Source organism: Bison bison, unplaced genomic scaffold (assembly GCF_000754665.1).
Source record: "Bison bison bison isolate TAMUID 2011002044 unplaced genomic scaffold, Bison_UMD1.0 scf7180017864508, whole genome shotgun sequence".
Classification (NCBI taxonomy): Eukaryota; Metazoa; Chordata; class Mammalia; order Artiodactyla; family Bovidae; genus Bison; species Bison bison.
In genome coordinates this window covers 12,358,208-12,366,299 of record NW_011495064.1, presented here as the reverse complement: position 1 = coordinate 12,366,299, position 8,092 = coordinate 12,358,208, and the positions used below count along the sequence as shown (strand labels likewise).

Sequence of the window (8,092 nt, the reverse complement as noted above, 5' to 3'; positions counted from 1 at the left end):
AATGTCTCTGCTTTTCAATATGCTATCTAGGTTGGTCATAACTTTCCTTCCAAGGAGTAAGCATCTTTTAATTTCATGGCTGCAATCACCATCTGCAGTGATTTTGGAACCCAAAAAAATAAAGTCTGACATTGTTTCCACTGTATTCCCATCTATTTCCCATGAATGGGTAGTTACTACTAAAAAATAAACAATCAGAAATAGGAGATCATTTCTTTCCCCTCATTGATTGTCAAGGAGGGAGAATATCAGAGTCACCTAAACTGCTTTTATAAAATTGTTTCCTATCTCCTCCTCCGTTCTCCATCTATCTCAAAATAACCACTTCCAGGGTCTGATTATTGATGAATATTTTATCCCTCAGATATATGAGTAGAAGTAAAAAATCAAAGTCAAGAATCACTCCAAACACAAAGTTTTGTAATTAACACTGGCTTGGTGGTAAAGAATCCCCCTGACAAGCAGGAGACACAGGTTCAGTCCCTGGGTGGGGAAGATCCCTTGGAGAAGGAAATGGCAACCCACTCTTGCCTGAGAAATTCCGTAGACAGAGGAGCCTGGCGGGCTACAGTCTATGGAGTCACAGAGTCAGACACGACTTAGCAACTAAACAACAACAATGAAACACCTAAGTCCTCATTACAAACTCAAGGGTAAAAAGCAGAATATGACTCACACTATCGGAGTTACAAATGGCAACCCACTCCAGTATTCTTGCATGGAGAATCCCAGAGACGGGGGAGCCTGGTGGGCTGCCTTCTATGGGGTCGCACAGAGTCGGACACAACTGAAGCGACTTAGCAGCAGCAGCAGGTACCATGAAGAATGCTTTATCTCCTTTTTTTTTTAATACTGTTCCTGCAATGTAGGTAGTATCCCCAGTTAAAGATGAAAAAAAATTGCCCACTCAGGTGGTAAGTTGCTTATAAAAATAATTAACTGCTTAAAGAGATCCATACAAGGACCAATAATGAGAAAGTGTCATCAACCAAGGATTATCTGGATTTTGTACAACTTAGGCAATGGTGGAGAAGGCAGTGGCAACCCACTCCAGTACTCTTGCCTGGAAAATCCCATGGACAGAGGAGCCTGGTGGGCTGCAGTGCATGGGGTCGCAAAGAGTCGGACATGACTGAGCGACTTCCCTTTCACTTTCCTGCATTGGAGAAGGAAATCACAACCCACTCCAGTGTTCTTGCCTGGAGAATCCCAGGGACAGGAGCCTGGTGGGCTGCCGTCTATGGGGTCGCATGGAGTCGTACACGACTGAGGTGACTTAGCAGTAGCAGGTAATGGAAGGCCAAAGGATGGAAAACAAAGCCATGTGGCCAAAGGCAGAGAAGCAGTAAGTGGGGAGGTCAGTTCACCATATTAAATTATCAAATGACATTCAGCAAAAGAGCTTTTGAAAATATCCCCCATATTTGTTTTCTGGAAGAGGCAGCTTTATACACGGTTTGGGCTTCCCCAGTGGCTCAGCGGTGAAGAATCTGCCTGCAATGCAGGAGACATGGACAGGGACAGAGGAGCCTGGTGGGTTAGGCTATGGGGTCACAAGAGAAGGTCACAACTTAGCAACTAAACCACCTCCACCACCAAATAAGCAAGAGAGAAAACTGTTGCTATACCAAAAATACAACTTTTTAACAACAGAATAAATAAAGCAAGCATCTAAAAGGAAATGCACCAAAACAACAGCAGCTATGTCACAATAGTACAAGTAATTCTTAATACAGCTTCCAAAATTTTTATAATGTTGACAGAATTTTTAATGTTTTAATAGTGATAAAGATCAAATAAATAAGATTCTATCATTAAAACCCTTTGTTAATCTTAAAACTAAGCAGTATAGCACAAAACCACTCCATACGGTAAGACAAGATTCAGTCCCTACAGTAAAGTGCTTTACCAGGATCAAATATAGCAATCATATCATTCTTACAACACCAACCCCTTAGAAATGGAAGGCAGCAACTAAGCTAAAAAGAGAAAATCATGAGCTGAAAACAATAGAGCAAACTTTTTCCCAGGTGAGAACACTCAGCAAGGGAGGTCCAATAAACACAATGACAAGGTCTTGAAGGTTACACTGCTGCTACAAATAAAGAACATAAATTTCATGATAAAAAGACAAAATAAGTCAACCTGAAATATACCTGGATAAGAAAAAAATGGCACTCAACAAATGATGCTGGAAAAACTGCACATCAACATGCAAAAGAATGAAATTGGACACCCTTCCTTATATGATAGACAAAAATTAACTCAAAATGGATCACAGACTGTGATGTAGAAATAAAATTATACAACTCTTAGGAGCAAATGTTCATAATCTTGTATTAAGCAGAGGTTGCCTAGATACAACACCAAAAGCACAAGCAAAAAAATAAAAACTAGATACACTGGGCTCATATCAAAAATTTAAAACTTTCGTGCAGCAGGTGATACCATCAAGAAAAATGAAAAAACCACCCAAAAGAATGGAAAAGTATTTTCAAATCCTATTCCTGGTAGAAGATATATCCAGAATATATAAAGAAAACTTATAACTCAACAATAAAAATAATCCAATTAAAAACTGAGCAAAGGAACTGAAGGCACTGCTCCAAAAAACATAATACACAAAACAAAAAACATAAACAAATAACTAAATAAGCACATGAAAAGATTAACCATTAGAGAAATACAAATCAAAATGGCAGTGAGATGCAATTTCATATTCACTGGGATGGCTAAAATAAAAAGAGATAGCAACAAGTGCTGACGAGGATATGGAGAAACTAAAACCCTTATACATTGCTGCTGCTGCTGCTGCTGCTGCTGCTGCTAAGTCACTTCAGTCATGTCCAACTCTGTGCAACCCCACAGACGGCAGCCCACCAGGCTCCCCAGTCCTGGGATTCTCCAGGCAAGAACACGAGTGGGTTGCCATTTCCTTCTCCAATGCATGAAAGTGAAAAGTGAAAATGAAGTCGTTCAGTCGTGTCTGACTCTTCAGGAGCCCATGGACTGCAGCCTACCAGGATCCTCCGTCCATGGGATTTTCCAGGCAAGAGTACTGGAGTGGGACTAAAAAATGGTGCAGGCATTTTGTTACACAGTTTAGCAGTTCCTCAAAATGTTCTATGATTCCATTTATACAAAGTGAACAAAATATGCAAACCCATGAAGACAGAAAGTAGTGACTGCCTGGGGAAGGGACAGAATGAAGAGTGACTGCTAATGGGTATGGGGTTTCTTTCAGAGCTGATGAAAATGTTCTAAAATTAGATTGTGGTAACTGTTACACAATTCTGTGAATTCGCTAAAAAAAAAAAACATTCAATTGTACAGTTTCAATTGGTTAACTGTACAGTATATGAATATCTCAATAAAGCTATTGTTTTAAAGGCAAGGTACTTCACTGCTAAATTTAAAAGTCTCTTTTAAAATCTTAAATAACAATTAAGACTGAATATTAATTGCTAGTACCCAGAGAGCAAAGTGAGGAAACAACTTATTTTGAATAAATGATATGAAAGAAGACTAGGGATACATAGATGTGATTTGAAAAATGAGAATATAGAGCTATTACTCATGAGTGATTTGTGACCAATATTCTGTGATCAATTTTTGCAGTGTATTATCAGCACAATACTCTTGCCTGGAAAATCCCATGGACGGAGGAGCCTGGTGGGCTGCAGTCCATGGTGTCGCTAAGAGTCGGACACGACTGAGTGACTTCAGTTTCACTTTTCACTTCCATGCATTGGAGAAGGAAATGGCAACCCACTCCAGTGTTCTTGCCTGGAGAATCCCAGAGACGGGGTAGCCTGGTGGGCTGCCATCTATGTGGTCGCACAGAGTCGGATACGACTGAAGCGACTTAGCAGCAGCAGCACAATATCTTGTGATCAATTTCTGTAATGCATTAGCACTACAAAGCAAGAATCAATATTATTTTAAAAACAAGACATGCCCTTACACCTAATGGGCTTCTGTCGAGGTCCAGCCCCGGCTGATCCAGGGTATTCGAAGGAGAGACGGCTTCGGCGACCTATTTATTTATTTATTTATCAAAGATATAAAGAGTAATAGAATGAGGATAGCTCAGTAGGAAAATTCAGTGGAGAAAAGAAGCTGAGTAGCTTGGTTTACGTGGAAAATCAATATAACCCGTGACACCAGGTTAGCTCTGACCACGGAGGCCGCAGGCGCCCTCTCGAATAGCAGAAGGTGCCCCACCTTAGACACCTTCTCGAGTGGGTCTTAGAAGCCCAAGCAAATAAATGGTCGCAGAGGATATCCGCGCTCCAGATAGAGACTCAGCTGGAAGTTAAGGGGAAGAATGACATGGGGAGACCAAGCTTTGGTGAGCAAGGCCCGTAGCTTTATTTTCAACAGGGGCTTTTATACCCTAAGTTACACATAGAGGATAATAGGGGATGCAAAGTCAGCAGTTTTTGATCCTTATCAAAAACCAGGGTTTCTTTCCTGCAAATTTACCATATACAAATGGTTTAGGTGATTTACATCATCTTCTGGCCAGAAGGCTTATTAACATTTTATGACTCTTGACAAAGACTTATCAACAAAGACTTATTTTCTCTAAGAGTAATTATTTTAAGGTTTGGTGCCATCTTCCGAAGATAAAATTGCATTCCTATAGGGCAGATGTGTAATGGGTTTACAACAAAGGAAAGAATTTATTACCTTAAGGGTCTAAAGTTACTAACACCAAGGCCACTACTTATTTTTTCTACATACCAACTATATTAATTAATACACATTCAAGGATACAATTCAGGGGATGTGGAAACTTGGCAACAAGCATTGGCTCATCAATGAAATCTTTTACTAGTTTTATTCTGACAGTGTCTAACTTTCTGAGAGGCTCTAAGCTATTTGAATATCTTAAGCTTCCTGTGCCTCTCGAGGCTGGGAGACTGTAAACAATAGTATGCATAGCTGTAGGAGTCCGGGTAAATTTGTCAGGCGAGTTAGACAGCCATCTGAGGGGTTTGGATTTAAACACTCCTAATTGCCCAGGAACTTTATTAATTGGAGCTGTAAGTTAACTCTTTGACAGAGAGAGCGAGATGGTGGTGGGGAACAGCCCCCAGTAAAGTCAGAGGTGAGAGCACAAAACAATAAAGTAGGCAGACTCTGGTTTTTTGGGGGTAGATGCTCGAGAATATCCGGGGGGACTCCTGAGGTTGGATCCCGCCTTTGCATATGCCTAGCCTCCTTCCTCATGACCTCTGTCACGAGTAGAATGCCTCACCGGCTCCCGGCAGGCTTCTTTCCTCATCTGCAAAATTAGGACTTGTAGCTAACAAAATAATTTTTGAGATGAAGACAGAGAAGAGATGGCCCCTTCCCCAAAAGAATCTTCTAGGCAACAGCCTCTGTATGTATGGATAAGCTTGGGACTTTTAGAATTACAATAAATAAATAAAGTCACTCCTTATGATAAACAGTAATCAACTAATATTGCAAGTACTGTTTCAAGATTAAAATAAGGATAGTTATATAATGAAAAAGTCAAGCCATTGGGGTTCCTCAAACAAAAAGGGATAAAATTGGAAGAATAATTTGGTACCACAAATTATTGTTATTTAATTCCTCTTCAGTTAGAACACCTGTCTCAGGGACAGGTAAGAACCAAGAGCCTTAAAAATGCCTCAAAAGACAGAAGAAATAGGAAAGTCTATGAAGAGGGATAGAGGCTGAGATTTACAGTTGAGGGTAATGGTAGGAAGAAGAGCCTATTACCTTTATCATACCTGTTTACTGACTGTGATGGGAAACCAAGAGATAATGATTATGAACACGCACCCAGGGTAAAGCATGGGATCTGAAACACCAAGTCTATGCATGCCGCTGCCTCTGCATGGGATGAGGAAGAAAGATGAGATCATCTCCTATGAATACAGGCAGGAACAAGCTAGACTGAAGACAAAGACAGTGGATATTACTTGTATTATAGGATGTTCACATGATTGAATCTTGGGTCTGATAGTTAAGATTTAGGGTTATCCATCAAAGACAGGACAACACCAAAAATGAAAAGCCCCTGATAAAGAAAAAAGGGAGTCAACAAAAGAAAATTAAACTAGTAGGATAGTGCAGTGGTTCTCAAAACTTTTCTTACCATGTCCCCTTAGGACAAAAGATCTCTGCTTCACTTAGCCCAAAAAAGTCCCCACTTTCCAATGGAATTCAGTGATAACGCAGCAAATTTTAGGGAAAATGGATAACATTTTAAACAAAATGTATATATTCTTCAGCCAATATAATGGAAAATTACAGGCTAAAATTCAGCTGAACAAATATGCATTATTATTCAGTGGAGGGCTAACATAATAAATCACAACAAACTAAACTGATAACACTAAATTAAGTCATTTATCATATAAACCAAGAACAACAGCAACTCAAAACAACCAACTCAAGACAATATTAATGGTATTCTGATGAAAAATCCTTCCTAAAAACTCTGGTAATCCCAACTATTCCAGTGGGAGCTTTGCTTGGCTGCCAGCTATATAGCTCAGCAGCCAAATTTCTTAGTAAAATCCTCAAACAGCATCCTCTGTAAGTCTAATAACATTTTGTTTTACAAAAACCAAACATTAATAACCAATAGTAATGCACATAGAATACCAGTAAGTAGTCTTAGTTTTTATAAAAGTAAAGATAATGAAATAAGGGTCATTTACCTTTAAGAGCTCAAGAAAATATGAAAAAAGAGGAGCGTGACAGTCATGATCATAGCGCAGTCAGGGACAAAAAGCAAACTACTAAGGACGGTCATGTCCCATGTCCAGGGATGGCGCTGGGAGAACCATGTGCCCTGGAGAAGGAAGCTGTGGAGGTGGAGATGAGAAGCGAAGTCCGCAGCCTGCCCCCTCTTTCAACGACTTTCATGAGACAACTTCTCCCCATGAAAAAAACAAGCAGTGAGTAATAAATAATCTTTATGAAGGGAGGAATAGCTTCCCAAGACTGTACAAGGTGGGTAAGATCATTCTGTTGGCTGCATGGAGATCAGAAGGTGCCACAGGAAGGACGATGTGTTGGTTCTAGGGCACTAATAAACTGAGGGGAAAGAGAAAGGTAGTTTGCGCTTGGTTGAGTAATTAGCAGAAAGTACGGATAGATGGTGATCCCCAACTGAGGCAGAACAAGAGGGGTTAAGAATGCATACTCTGGATCCAGAATGCCTGAGCAGGAATCGCGACTCCCCTACTTTTCTCTGTGACCTTGGGCAAGTCACTTAACTTCTTTGGGCTTCATCTGTAAAATGAGGGTAATAACAGTACCTACCAAATAGGGCTGTTTTGCGGTTTGAATAAGTCATACTTGTAAATCTCTTAATAAATGTCTTGCGCTGTACACAGTAAGTTGTAGCTAAGTTTGTTAAATAAGTTGAGGTAGGTGGCGGCTTAGTTTGACGTCTCCAAGTGAAATGGGGGTGTGTGGGCAAAGTAAGGGTCACGGGGAACGGGGGGAGATAACGTCTTTTCGGCGATGAGCACCAGGAATCTGACCTTTGGGGAGGTCGTCCTCCTGACAGGGCTCGGCAAGTACCCGCTCCCAGGAGAGGGGCGCGCGGGCTGAAGGAAACTTCCTTCCTCCCAGGCCTAGGATTTTCAGGAACTCGTTTCTGAGAAGTGATTGTGATTTTTAAAGAGGCAAGAGTTTGCTCTCCGAGCAACAGACCGTGGGGTGAATTCTGTTTTGCCTGAAGAGCAGGACCTGCGTCTGGGGCAGAAGGGTGATGTCCTCAGGGGGACCCTCTACTAAGAGCCACCATCTGTCGGGCGCGCTCCGGCTGCCCGCGCCGGGCCAGCCTCGGAGGGAGAACGAAGGCTGCCCCAGCCCTGAGGGAGGCAGAAGGAGCCTACAGGGTAACGGGGCTGCCGGCGCCGACGGTCGGGAAGGAACCCCACGTCGGGTCTGCGGGGCTACGGAGGGGGACCTGCCTCGCCGAGGGTGGAGGTCGCTCGCCAGGTTCTCTGAAGGGAGGGGCCGGCGCTGGCCCTGCAGGAGGCCGGCCAGGCGCACAGTCCCGAGGGAGCCTGCTCCCGGGTCCCGCCCGTGCCCACCC

At 42.1% G+C, this 8,092-nt stretch overlaps 1 protein-coding gene across 3 annotated transcripts in view; it reads right to left on the bottom strand.

Annotated features, from left to right (window-relative positions):
• The window catches only part of EXOC6B (exocyst complex component 6B), a 734,244-nt gene that overhangs the window by 725,825 nt on the left and 327 nt on the right, over nt 1–8,092 (bottom strand). The window lies entirely within an intron of this gene.